This window comes from Phyllostomus discolor, chromosome 3, assembly GCF_004126475.2.
Source record: "Phyllostomus discolor isolate MPI-MPIP mPhyDis1 chromosome 3, mPhyDis1.pri.v3, whole genome shotgun sequence".
In the NCBI taxonomy this organism is placed as follows: domain Eukaryota; kingdom Metazoa; phylum Chordata; class Mammalia; order Chiroptera; family Phyllostomidae; genus Phyllostomus; species Phyllostomus discolor.
In genome coordinates, this window is record NC_040905.2 from 98,660,358 (window position 1) to 98,675,707 (window position 15,350).

Here is a 15,350-nt window from a genome sequence, read left to right on the forward strand (position 1 = left end):
CTCCCTCACCCCCAGGAGAAAGGAAGCTGCTTGGGTGGGGAAGGGCATTTTACTCCCTGCATGTTCCTTGCAGGACCCAACACTATTCTGGGCCTATAAGAGGCTTTTGAATGTTCATTCAGATGGATCAATTTGAATGATGGGACATTTTGTTCTACACCTCTGTAATTCATAGAAAAAGCCCTATGAGATTTTTTAAACTTTATTTTGAAACTTTTTAAACATAGAAAAAAAAATAGTGAGTATAGTACAATTAACTCCAATATATATACCTTTCTCCAAGTGTCCAACTATTGATTCAACAATTATTAACATTTGCTTAATCTCTCTATAGATAGATATATAGATAGGTATAATTATCAGTATTATTATTGAATCATTTGAGAATAAATTACAGACATTGTGTCTTCTGTTCCTTTACCCCTAAATATTTCACTGGTATCACCTAAAAACAAGGACACTTTGTTTTTTTTTAAAAAAAAAAAAACATGTTTATTGGTTTTAGAGAGAGAGAGTGGGAGGGAATGAGAGACAGCGAGGGAAACATGGATGTGAGAGAGAAACTTCAATTGGTTGCCTCTCATAGGTGCTCCAACCGGGAATCGAACCTCCACCCTGTTAGTGTATGGGACGATGCTCCAACTGAGTCACACCAGCCAGGGCCAGGGATACTTTCTTGCACAATGATCCAATGAAGGCAACTTAATATCAATATAATATTATTATCTAATATACAGTGCATATTCAGATTTTTTTCAAATGTCCTTTACACCTAGTATTTTTTTCCTTCAAAACTATTATGCCCTGGACAGGTAGCTCAGTTGGTTTGAGCGTTGTCCTTATATGCCAAGGTTGTGGGTTTGGTTCTCCAGTCGGGGCATATATAAGAATCAAATCGATGTTTCTCTTCCTCTCCCTTCTTCTCTCTCTTAGTTGCTATATCATGTCACTTTAGTCTCTTTTAATCTGGAATACTTCCTCAATCTTTCTCTGTCTTTCATTCTTGGGTCATGCCAGTTTTTTGTAAAATAGCCATCAACTTGAGTTGGTCTGCTGTCTCAGGTTTTGCATTTGGGAGACAGTAATGCCCCAGAAGTGGTGTTGTGCCTTTATCAGTACATCACAGCAGGAGGCACACAGGTCAGTTCCATCAGCAATGGGTGATGTTAATGTCGATCGATCATCTAGTTAGGGTGGTGTCTACCAGTTTTCTCCACTGTGAAGTTACCATTTTTCCTTTTGTAACTTAGAAGTAATCTGTTAAAATTAGTATTTCAGAGACTGTGGAAATATCCTTTTTCCTGTCTGATGATGATTTCTGCCTGGCTCTGCTATGCATGCCAGTCATTCAAGGAAAGTACAGTTGGCCTGCGTCTAGGGGCTGAGGCCTTGGAGATCACAGAGCCAGGTTGGACAGAGAAAAAAAAGCAACTGGGACAGAAAACTGTGCAGAGAGCAGGGAAGTCTGTCTGAATGCCGTGCTGGGAGCTGAGCTGCAGTTCACTGAGTTGTGGGTGGCAGGCACCCCACACCCTTTCATTGCCACCAGGTACCTCAGGGCTTCCCCAGAAGGGCTGGCCCTTCACCAGGGTCATGCTCTGGAGAAGGGCCAGCTTGCAGGAAACAGGAGGACTTTCCTTTTCTCCTTATTCCCTAGTGGCCCCTGATGATGAGGGGTAGAAAGAGATGGTGGAGGGTGATGGGGAGATGCCCCAGTAGTACTATTTCCAGAATATGTTTAGGGGCCCAGTGAGGCCCAGTGAATCTGAAGGGTTCCAGCCACCTGGGCCTGGCTTGGCCTGGCCCTTCTAGCCAGGCTCCCCACACACCCCTTGCCTATTTGCTCTGCTCCTTGCATATATTTGCTGTGCTGTTGGACAAAACTCTGGGCTTCCAGTCAAGGAAGTAGAAGGTGGAATGTTGAAGGTGTACACCCACAGGACATACACAGCTCTGCACAAGTTGGCCAGGAGTTCTTGAATGCCTGATAGAAGGTGTATTAGTTTTCTGTGGCTGCCATAACAAATTACTGCAAACTAGGTGACATCAAATAATGTGAATTTATTCTTACAGTTCTGAAGGTCAGAAGTCTGAAATCAAAGTATCACCAGGACTGTGCTCCTTCTGCAGACTCTAAGGAGAACCCATATTCACCTCTTCCAGCTTCTGGTGGCTGCAGCATCTCTTGCCTTTATTGACAACATTCTCCATTTTTTGTCACTGTGTTCACATTGCCTTCTCCTCTCTAAGGAAACTTTGTTTATTTGTTTTTTTAGAATATCTTTTAAAACTATATTTTATTTATTTATTTTTAGAGAGAGGGGAAGGAAGGAAGAGAGGGAAGGAGAGAAACATCAGTGTGTGGTTGCCTCTCACACACCCCCTACTGGGAACCTAGCCCACAACCTAGGCATGTGCCCTGACTGGGAATTGAACCAGAGACCTTTTGGTTCACAAGGTGGCACTCAATCCACTTAGCCACATTAGCCAGGTCTTATAAGGAAATGTATAAGAATCCTGGGGACACCCAGATTATCCAGCATGATGTTATAGTGAGATCCTTAACTTAATTACATATGCAAAGACCCTTTTTCCAAATAAGGTTATATTCACATGTTCTGGTAATCAGTACATATTTTTGGGGGGACTACCATTCAACCCACTACAGGAGGTATCCATGTACTCTCTTCCATTCTGCACAATGTTAACTTTTCACATGTTTCTCTGAATAAATTTTATATAAGTGGTTAGAAGTCATTAAAGTAGTCTCTGATGGCTGTTTTGGCCCTACCCAAACATTTTTGTCTTCCCTTGCCACACACACTCAAAATATAACACATATACATACTACAAAAATGTGTGCATATGCTGTAGTCATTCATTTGACATTTACTGACTGTCCACCATATAATATCATGGCATTATCTATGAAACTTGCATTCCCACTGGTGTGCTGGATGTGTGATGTGGTAACTTGGCTAGGCTACAGGCCCCATAATTCCCTTTCTAATGTGATTCCAGTTAGGGTGGGCTACAAGCCTATTCTCTCATGAGAGTCAGAATATTGAAGGATGGCAGCAGCATTTTGTAGCATAGTACAGTTTCTTCTAGTGATTCATGCAATTGTTCTCTCATCCCTCTGGATCATCCTCCCTGAGTGCCTGTGAACAACCTTCCACCTGTGCCTGTGACCAAGCTCCCGCCTCTCCCTGTGAACAAGCTTCCACCAGTGCCTGTGGGGTTCCAGTCTGCCTCTGACCCTTGCATCCCGATTCCCTGCCATTCTGTGGACTGTTTAGCCAGTCCCCATCACTGCATAAGGCAATCCTTCACAAATACATTATTTTAAAAATACACATACATTTTTGGAGAGAGGATGAACTATGACTAATACAACTAGTATTTTACAAGCTGTTAGGAAATAAAATGGTTTTTAAAAATAAGACTACTCAAGTACATCTCTAATACAGAAGTTTGTGGTTATATTGTACTATCAAATATCAAATAAAATATCAACACTAATTATACATTATATTTCTACTGCAAATTATTAGCACATTACTGTAAGGAAAATTAAGCACTATCTTAAAATAATCAAGTTGGTACAATACACAAAATAGATTAAACAATCATGAAACATTAATCATGAAATAATATTATTTGGTTTTTTAAAAGCAATTTAAAAATATAATTAGGATCTGGAGTTGTAACCTAATTTTTGTGCAATATTTCCAGCTGCTGAAAGGGTTTTTCTGATCCTTCATTTGTTAGGAGAAGGTGAGAAAATAACTTCAAATATCTCTCTGTAAACCATTCACTCTATTTAAATATATTAATGTATAGGGATGCTGAAATACCAGGATACTGAAAATCATTTATATCACCTTACACCTGTCAGAATGGCTGTCATTAATAAATCAACAAACAAGTGCTGGAGAAGAAAGAGAAAAGGGAACCATAGTGCACTGTTGATGGGAATACTGACTGGTACGACTGCAACTGAGCAAACCAGGGTTCATGCACTTGGCACCTTGATGCATGACTCAACAATTAGTGTTGAGGGAAACAGGTTTTTATTTACAAGATTCCAACCTGGGGGGATGGGCTGGGAGCACTCCTGCTCAGAGCCTTGTTTTCCCAAGAATCCCAGCACTACCCTTGCTCCCCACCAGGCTATAAGCCAAAAGCAAGCCCAATAGTTCCCCATATCCTTATCTGTTCTTAAGCTGGCTGTGCAATCATATCTCCATCCTCCCTGGAAAGTACACTTTGGGTTTGAAATGACCATCCCCTCACAGGAGCTATCTCCTTTAGGATCTGAGGTACATTGTCCTCAGTCTTCATGTAAAGGTCCAGGAAAACATGTGCTGTGTTGCACTGGATCATGGTGAAGTGTGAGAAGGCACACAGAGAGTGGCCTTTCCATATGTCCTTCATAAAAACAAAAGTGTACAATCTTGGGGGCATTTGCCATTTACAGTTCAGCATTGGAGGCATTCCCCCATGAATCCATGCTTGATTAGGCAGGATCTCACAACTCCCAGCTCCATCTGCTTTGCCACTGTGTTCTCCAGGCAGGTTTCCCAGTGGCTCTCCTTTTCCTTACTCCAGCTCCTTCCTAAATACAGACTGCATGCCTGCTTCCTATACTATAGCTCAAATGGCTATAGCCTGCATGGCTGTATTTCCCCTTGGCTGCCTGCTCAGGAGGAGCAGACATAGTTCCTCCCTCCCTTCCCTACAGGCGACATGGCCGAGTCCTAACTCCTGGTCAGCATGGCTTCTACCTTACACACCAGCCCTCATGGTGGACTGATTCACTACAAACTGCATAGCTGCTTGTGGCTTTCTTTCTCAGATCTCATGGCCAAATTCATCATTTCTTCTTCCTCATGGCTACCTGCCCAAAGGAGCATACATAGCTCCTCCCTCACTACAGGCAGCAGGGCTGAATTCTGACTCACATGGGTGCCCTCTTCATTACAGACTGGCACAGCTGCTTGTTATTTCCTTACTACCCCATGGCAGACCAGCCCAGCTCTCTCTCTGCCCACCCTCATGGCAGGATTTTCAAAGACACCAAAGTAACTCCTCTCTCACTATAAACAGTGTGGCCAAATCCCCTTACTAGCATGTCTTTATGTTAAACGCCAACCTGGAGCTTCCTATGTGATTGAGGGTGGTTGTAATAGAAAGTAAAATGCATGTATGCTTGGTAAAAGAAGGTATGAAAAATAGAAATGTGTATTTGTTGGAGGGGAAGAAAGTAGTTTTGTCCTAAAGCAAAATGATCATTCCAGAATAGGAAAGGAAAAAGATAGGATGAAATATGAAAGGGTTGTAAAGGTTGTAGAATTTTAGGGAAAAGGAATCTTGGAAAAGAGAGCTTATGTACTGTCAAACTAAGATTGGAAAGAATTTACTTAAGTTAACTTTCTTTTAATATAAAGAGCACATAATATAAAATTAAAATTTGGTTTTGTCTCTATGTTAAAAGGATAAATTTTCCTATATTACTGGTATTCTCTTAATAAAAAACTGTAAAGAGAAATTAAAGTCATATGTTTTATTAAAATTATTTCCTGTGCTTTGCATCATCACATCTTTGATTACTTGGTTAAACCATATCTTCTTAATATTCATCTTAATAATTTATCTTAATAAATTTTGCTTCCAGTCATTTAACTTTTTAAAAAGTCTTTTTTAAAGGTTTTATTTATTTATTTTTCTAGAAAGGGGAAGGGAGGAAGAGAGGGAGTGAAACATCAGTGTGTGGTTGCCTCTTGCGTGGCCCCCACTGGGGACCTGGCGCACAACCCAGGCATATGCCCTGACTGGGAATTGAACTGGCGATCCTTTGGTTTGCAGCCCATACTCAATCCACTGAGCTACACCAACCAGGGGTCATTTAACTTTTAATGTAACTTTTTAATTATAGTTGATATTCCGTATTATTTTGTATTAGTTTTAGGTATACAGCATAATGGTTAGACAATTATATAATTTACAAAGTGGTCACCCTGATACCAACAATTTATTTTGGTATTTGTGAAGTCTTTGTTACCATGAGAAAATAGATAACTAAAGTAAGGGAATTTCTCATTAAAAAAAAGGGAGGAATAAAACTAATTAGGCCTATTTGATGTGCTAGAATTTTGAGGTTTGGAAAATAGAGTTTATCCAATTGCCCCCTTCTCAAGGATATATGTATGTATTAATGATGCTTTCCAGTAGTCACTATAATACATCTAGAAAACATTTTTCTTGCTGGTGGAATCCCCACAGAGCTTCACAGTGATCTGTGAACCCATCCTACATGACAAATTCTAAACCAGATATACAAAATTTGGCCAGTATTGCAGCATTTCCATTGCACTGATCTCCAGTCCTCTGGCTTTGTAGAACAAACCAATGAAATGGTCAAGCTCAACTGGCAAAACTTATTGAATCTGTTAACCTTCCTTGGCCTAAAGCCCTTCCCTTGGTATTGCTCAACCCAAGAACTACTCTCTTTGGTAAGCATTGATTGTGTCTTTTATAACTAATTACTGGAAAACCTATGAGACTAGAGAAGGGAATGTATAAATCTGTTTTATTACAGAGACCCTCTGAGTTTTGTAAAAAAAATTATCATAATATTTCTCTTATACAAGGAGCTTTTTGGAATCTACATGCATTTTCCTTTGTTTCTGACTAGTCAAAAAAGCCAAATTTGTATGTCCTGGTAAAATGAAGTGCTGCTAGTTTTTGTGAAAAGTACATTATTTAAAATGTGAATCATTCCTTTTATCTTGGGATAAATGGTAATGATGCTAGAATCATTACCTTCTAGCATCTTTTTATGCTAGAAGGATGTTGACCTCTAAAATGGTATCTGATTGGATATTCAAGGGGAAAGGACCTGTATCTCAGTTGAGGTGATTTAAAGAAACATGGTAAAGTAAAAATTGATGACTAAGAAAAGCTGTTATGTACAATCTTTTTTCTTTAAAAATTAAAAAAAATGCAGTTACAGTTGACATTGAATATTACATTAATTTCAGGTGTACAGAATAGCAGTTAGAGATCCACACAAACCCACAAAGTGATCCCCGCAGTAAGTCTAGTACCTACCTGATATTGTAGTTATTGCAATATTATTAATGATATTTCCTATGCTGTAGTTTTTATGTCCCCATGACTATTTTGTAACTGCCAATTTGTGCTTCTTAATCTCTTCACCTTTTTCACCCAGCCCCTGAATCCCCATCTCATCTGGCATCCATCTGTTTGTTCTCTATATCTATGAGTTTGATTCTGTTTCATCTTGTTTGTTTTGTTTTTTGGATTCCACATATAAGTGAAATTATATGGTATTTGTCTCTTTTTTTCCTGACTTATTTCACTTAGTATATTACCCTCTAGGTCCATCCATGTCATCACAAATAGTAAGATTTTATTCTTTTTCACAGCTGAGTAATATGCCATTGTTATATACAGGGGTAGGCAAAAGTAGGTTTACAGCTGTTCATATGGAAAATAATACAACAATTAATAATTAATAATACAAGGATAACCTCTGTGTTTTGCATACTCACAGCTATAAGCCTACTTTTCCTTTCCCCTGTGCAATCTTTATTAATATTTTCAAATGTGGCCCTACCTGGTATGGCTCAGTGGATTGAGTGTTGGCCTGCAAACCAAAGAGTTGCTGGTTCAATTCCCAGTCAGGGCATATGCCTGGGTTGCAGGCCAGGTCCCCAGTTGGTGGCACACAACAGGTAACCACACATTGATATTTCTCTCTGTCTCTTTCTCCCTCCCCTCCCTTCTCCCTAAAAATAAATAAGTAAAATCTTTTTAAAAATATTTCCAAATATGTATTTTTCTTTTTCTAATATCTTAAAATGAAAAGGAAACAAAAGGGGCAATTTTAAAACTAAAAAAATTTCTTGCAAATAGAAGTAATATCTCGACAGTAAATAGTCTGTCAGCTTAAGCCTGTAACTTTTCTTACTTCTCTCTCAGGGCTAACTGTATTGAGCAGAAGTTCAGTGTTTTGAAGATTACCTCCCTTTGTGAGTTCCTTGTATTCTATCTCATGTCAATGTCTTAAAATTTTAATGTATTTAAAGTGATATCAACAAGAATAAGCTTGCCATTTAAAAAAAACCTCTTAGCATGGATAACATTTAACATAATTTTAAAAGTTCATAATTCTACAAATTGTATTATTGGAGTTAAAGTGTGCTATGGGATGGATTGGTGCTTTCTTTGAGGTAGAAAAACCCTTTTCTTCACATAATAGACCTATGGTACTCGTGCACATGCATAATCTCTTAGTGACTCAAAAAAGAAAGAAAAAGATCCAAGTGGTTTGTTCTTTCTTTAGACAAGGGTAGGGGGCAACCATCGGCTCTTCAGTGACAACATCAGAGATTTCCTCTGGTGACTGCCTTTGAGTGATGGGTGAAGTAAAGGTTCACAACAACCACATTCACCCTTGTTTCAGCACCTGCCCTTATCATTAATTATTTCATTGAGAATATATCTTTGTCCAATGGTCTAGTAGGTGCTATAGAGGATATAGGGAAAAAATGAGACCTGGTCCTATCCACTAAAATTTTTTAGTTCAGTAGAGAAGGTCAAACTGTTATCTGACAATTACGGAACAATCTGACTTCATTGGCAGCTGGTCTTGCCTTCTCAATCATTGATTAGGAAATATATTTCAACCAAAGACACGAATTTCTGGTAAACAGGCTTATTGTACAATACCATCATTGTTCTGGAGCCTAAAGATTCAGTTCACTGGATCTTATAAAGCACTTACCTTTGCCTGAACACTATAATAACATTATAACAGGGCCCTGGCCAAGTAGCTCAGTTGGTTGGAGCATTGTCCTGTATGCCAAAGTTGCAGGTACAATATCTGATCAGGGTACATACAAAGATCAACCAATGAATGCATAAGTGGAGCAACAAAGCAATGTTTCTCTCCCCCCTCTCCTTCTCTCTCTCTCTCTCTCTCCCTCCCTCCCTCCCTCCCTTCCTTTCTCTCTAAAATTAATAAATAAAAACCCCATATCAGATTCATGAAAATGGGCAAGAATGGAAAAGAAATGTATGGTTTTCTTTTTCTCTGTGAAAGTATGGTTATGTATTGGAAAGGGCGGAACATTTAAAATCTTTTTTCTAATGGAGTAAGATTTAGGTAAAACCATGTTAATGCTGCTTAGAAATTGAGGGATATTAGGTCTTTACCCTTATGAATTTGAGCTGTTTACTTAATTGATGTAATTTGCTACACATTAGTACTATATTCATAGGATTTTGTTCTATTAACCATTACAATTTCACAAACATCTATTTGCATAGGAAACAGATTATTATGTCTCTGTAACTCTGAATATAATTCTAGTGCTTCTGAGGATATAAGTGGTTCTTTTCAATTCTAACACTATTTTATGTATACAGCAAATAAGTACAGTTGTATAATTGAAATGCCATCAATAGAAAGTATGTAATACTGTACCTTTTCAGCTCCTGATTTCTGTCAGTCCCATTCCTTTGACCTCTTCTCAGAGGTAGCTAATTCTTGATCATTGCAAGATTAGAATTTTGAGATTAGTATGGAAGCAATCACTTCCTTAGAACTGTAGGCTTATGGACTGGCCTTGGCACCGCTAAATTAGATATAACAATGTGAAACCTAACCAGAAAAGTTAACAAAAAAAGCCTGCTCAGCCGCTAGAGCCATCCAAATTCGACAAAGCTCTTTAGAAACCCCTGGCTTGAGCAGTCCTCAACAACAGGGTAGACTTAGATTATTTGTTTGCAGCCCTCAGAATTTGTGCCATGGCTAGTACCTCTTGCTGACCCTGGTTAAACACCTTTTTCTAGGCAGAATTAGAAACAACCAAATTTCTCAAATTTGCAAAATCTCTTAAGGGACATTCTACTTTTGCCACAAGTACCTTAACTTCTTAGGGTTTAAATTTTCTCATATTTTCACCTTGCTCTAAACTGAGCTCAGGGTTATTTTGAGGTCTGGACTGCAAATTGTTCTATTCATCTTTTTCCTGATTTGTTTTGTGTACCTCATTGTCAGGCTGTTGATGTTCTATATTACCAGGTGCCTAAAACCCCCTATAAAGATTCAATTAATGTTTGCCCAAAGAATACAAATGATCCACCAAGTCACTACCTCTTTTTAATTCATAATGATTTGAACTCTTTTTCTGTTACATAAATTGCTTGAACATCCATCTGGATTAAGAAGATGAAGGCTCTTATGTCTGGTTGTCTTTTGCCAATTGTTCATGATTTACTCCATATTTGCAAAATAAATGCCTGTAACTGTTTTTCAACTTCTTTTGTATCGTTTATTCCAGACATTTGTGGGACATTGTTCAGAGGTCTTGCTAAAACTTCACTAATTCAACACTTCATTGCAAACTCTGCCTCAGAAATCTTCCAAATTTAATAGGCACCTAAGGAAACCCTTAAATGTAGACAGCCCAAGTTGCTCAGTTGGCTATAGCCCACCTGTGAGAGTCCCACTGAGGGACTAGATGGACCTGGAGTAGGTAGCCGGACCTGCTCTGGCATCAACATGGGATAAAACACATCTAAGACAAAACTGATTGATCATCAATGCCATCTGTTGATAGGTTTCAACCAATAGGAGGAAATATGAACCCTATGAAAAATATTCATTTGATGTGAACCCCAAGAAGCAATTTATCTGCTGACATGGACTCCTCGTAGTCAACTGAGGGTGTAAATTTCCTACATAATAAGAACCTAGCGACCCTTTGTTGACAGGGGCTTCTCTCATACTCTGTATACTGGTAAGAACCTCAGACTGAACTCTTGGCTTTCCTCACTATGCCCTGCTCATTTATGCCAAATGAGTGACTTATTATGAGGGAGTTCCTGCCTTCCCCTTTTGACCAATGTACTCAGACCTTCCCTGTCCAATCAGAACTTCTCCATAATGACCAATCAGGAAGCATAATGCTGACCAGTCGGGACTGTATGATTCAGACCAATTGGAATTGTACTAATTAGGGTACCTCATTTACATAAAATGTATCTAATTGGGAACCTGGGCAGAAACTTTCTGTAAAAAGTGGCCTCCCCTTTGTCTTGGCAGAGCACAATTTAGGTTGCTAGCTGAATCTGTGTCTCCTGGGATGCAGCTCTTTTTGCTCATAAAAATGCTTTTTTATGCTTTATTATAGTTTAAACTTAATTTTGGCTTGCAGTTCTGTGAGTCATTCTAGCAAGTTATCTAACCTGAGCAGGGGGTTGTGGAAACCCATCATCAAAAGCCAGTTGATCAGAAGTACGGAAGACCCAGACTCGAAAGTGGTGTCTGAAATGGAGATCTGTCTTGTGGGACTGAGCCCTTAATGTGTGGGATCTGCACTAACTCCAGGTAGTTAGTGTCAGAACTGAATTAAACTATAGGACACCCAATTTTTGTCTATAGAGAATGGGAGAATTGCTTGGTGTGAAAACCCACACATAATGTGTCAGAAGTGTGGTGAATAGAGAAATAGTTTTCCTTTAGGTAGGGCAACGCATTGTGTTCCCATCAAATGTTTCTTGACCAAATCCTGGATATTTTGGGTAATTACCCCATTTGTCCTAAAACAGACCTAAAGCTGATGAGTGAATTTCCTTGCTCTGGCAGTAAACTGAAAGCTGCTATATGGCCAAATAGGAATTTCTTGAGTAAAAACTGGGTAGAATTCTGCTAGTTTTTCTTTCTTTCTAGCTTTTTAAAAATCACATCTTGAGTAAGAAGTGGATCATCTCATAGACCAGAGTTTCCAGTATAGGCCAGTATATTGGCTATTCTTGGTCCTTTTCACTTTTACATAAATTTAGAATCATCTTGTCAAGATCTATAAAGAAACATGTTGAGATTTTGATAAGGGCTATATATAATCTAGATATCAATTTGGGGAGAATTAATCTTTACAATATTGAGTTATCTAATCCATGAACATGGTATATTTCTCCAGACTCATATACAGATTAATGAATGAAAAAGAAGACATCAGAAAGGTGGCATTAACTGCTGGTACCTCACACTTGGATCCTGCTGGAGTCTACTAAACTCTGTTCACTTGAGCGGGGTGCTGATCAAAGCATAATTATCATCAATTTTTACCAAAAAAAAGGCCTAGGATGAGTCTCTTATATTCAGAAGACATTCATATATTTTTGAATGAGTAAATTAATTAATAAACAAAATTGAACTTCTGGCCAAGATGGAGGCACAGGGAGATACACTGTGCCTACTCACACAACTAAAAGAAGGACAACAACAAATTTAAAAACAAAAACAACCAGAACTAACAGAAAATTGTACTGTGTGGAAGTCTGAAAACCAAGGAGTTAAAGAAGAAATATTCATCCAGGCCTGTAGGAGGGGTAGAGATGGGAAGCCAGGTGGAGAGGACTCGAGGCAAGGTGGCAGCTGGCAGACCAGGTGGTCCCACATTCACGTCCAGATAAACCAGGAGGAACAACTAGGGAGCAAGATAGACTGCACAACCCAGGGTTCCAGCGCGGGGAAATAAAACCTCAAAGCCTCTGACTGAAAACACCTGTGGGGATTGAGGCAGCAGCAAGAGAAAGTCCCAGCCTCACAGGAGAGTTTGTTGGAGAGACCAACAGGGTCCTAGAATGTACACAAGCCCATCCACCAGGAATCAGCACCAGAAGGGCCTGATTTTATTATGGGAAATGGGGGAAGTGACTGAAAACTGGCAGAGAGTGGAGCAAGTGGCATTGTTCCCTCTCAGACCCCTCCCCCACATACAGTGTCACAATCCAGCCACGTGGGTTATCTTGCCCTGGTGAACACCTGAGGCTCTGCCCCTTATTAGTAACAGGAGCACTGAGACCAAAAAAAAAAAAAAAAGGCCCAAATGAAAGAACAGTTCAAAGCTCCAGAAAAAATACAACTAAACGATGAAGAGATGGCCAATCTATCAGATACATAAATCAAAACACTGGTTATCAAGATGCTCCAGGAACTCACTGGGTACTTCAACAGTATAGAAAAGTTCCATGAAGCAATGAAGGTCACATTATGTGAAATAAAGAAAAATCTACAGGGAACCAACAATGATGGGAAGGAAACTAGGACTCAAATCAACAGTTTGAAGCAGAAGGAAGAAACATTCAACCAGAATAGAATGAAGAAACAAGAATTCAAAAAAAAAGAGGGGAGGCTTAAGAACCTCCAGGACATCTTTAAATGTTCCAACATCTGAATCATTGGGGTGCCAGAAGGAGAAGAGGAAGACCAAGAAATTGAAAACTTATTTGAACAAATAATGAAGGAGAACTTCCCCAATCTGGCAAAGGAAATAGACTTTCAGGAAGTCCAGGAAGCTCAGAGAGTCCCAAAGAAGTTGAACCCAAGGAGGAACACATCAAGGCACACCATAATTACATTAGCCAAGATTAAAGATAAGGAGAGAATCTTAAAAGCAGCAAGAGGAAAGGAAAGAGTTGCCTACAAAGAAAGGAGTTCCCATAAGACTATCAGCTGATTCCTCAAAAGAAACCTTTCAGGCAGGAAGGGGCTGGAAAAAAGTATTTGAAGTCAAGAAAGGTAAGGACCTACAAGATTACTCTATCCAGCAAAGCTATCATTTAGAATGGAAGGGCAGATAAAGAGCTTCCCAGATAAAGTCAAGTTAAAGGAGTTCATCATCACCAAGCCCTTATTATGTGAAATGTTAAGGGGACTTATCTAAGAAAAAGAAGGTCAAAATTATGAACAGTAAAATGACAACAAACTCACAACTATCAACAACTGAACCTAAAAAAAAAACAAAACTAAGCAAACAACTAGAATAGGAACAGAATCACAGAAATGGAGATCACATGGAGGGTTATCAGTGTGGGATTGGGAGGGAGAGAGAGGGGGAAAAGATACAGAGAATAAGTAGCATAAATGGTAGGTAGAAAATAGACAGGGGGAGGTTAAGAATAGTGTAGGAAATGTAGAAGCCAAAGAAATTATATGTACGACCCATGGACATGAATTAAAGTGGGGGAATGCAGGTGAGAGGGAATGTGTAGGGCAGAGGGGAATAAAGCAGGGGAAAATGGGACAACTATATGGGACTAAATGGGACAACTATAGTAGCATAATCAATAATATATATATATATATTTTTTTTTAAAGGTGACATTGTTGACTCAGTGGACGCCCATGGGAATGACTGGCTGACACTACTCACCTTCTAGTTGCTGCCCCCATACCTTGCTTTCTGCTTCCAAGCTGCCAGGCTATCACATGACCTTGGCCCCTGCTCACAGCTGATTGATTTAAGGGAAGACACAAAGCTGATCCAATGAGAGCCTTCTCATGGATTTTTGGACCAAAGGCTGAAACAGAGGTGAAACAGGCCCTCATTTTGGTGTCTGAAGTTGTTAAAATATAAAATTTAGGAGCTCTACAACCATGTTTTAGGTAATATGGACTGGAGAATTGGAAGCAGATGCATTGCTAGAAAAAGGGGTGAAGTACAGAGAGGCACAGAGTCAAGACAGAGAGGCTGGTGGTGGTTGAGTCTCTAACTCCATGTAATTTCTGAGGCACAACTATATTCTTACTCATGGGTTCCAAGACCCATGATCTAAGAGATACATAGGTTCCAAAGGTCCACTGTTTCTTATAATAAACCCACCTTTAGGCTAAAACTAGTATGAGTTGGTTTTCTATCACTCACAACCAAGAGTCCTAACTAATGCAGTTGAATAGTCTTAAAAACCCATATTCTCAAATAGATTTCAGGTGAGCCAGCCTGGACACCTGGCTTTAACGGGCTCACAGTTTGGATTGTGCTCTACTCCCTTTGGTGCCCCTAGACCAGGGGTGTCCTACCTGAGGCCCACAAGCCACATGCAGCTCAGGATGGCTATGAACATGGCCCAACAAAAAATTGTAAATTTACTTAAAACGTTATGAGATTTTGTGTGTGTGTGATTATGTGTTGCAATGTATTTAATGTATGGACCAAGATGACTCTTCTTCCATTGTGGCCCAGAGATGCCAAAAGGTTGGACACCCCTGCGTTAGGCAGAGCCTTGTCTAACACAGGCCAGTCACCAGCAGATATAATCTTTGTTCCCTTTCTCTGCAGGAATTTTATCTGCTTGGTATACGTAAGCTGAAGTGGTCTTCTTTGTCCTTTTTTTTTAAATGCAGAATTTATCTAATGTAAAAACTTGCCTTATTTTTATGTTTGGATTCCAAACTTTGGGCAGAATTTAATTACCATATTTGTCATTAAATTACCCAAATGATCACCCTAAGGCTATTACAGGCCTAATTG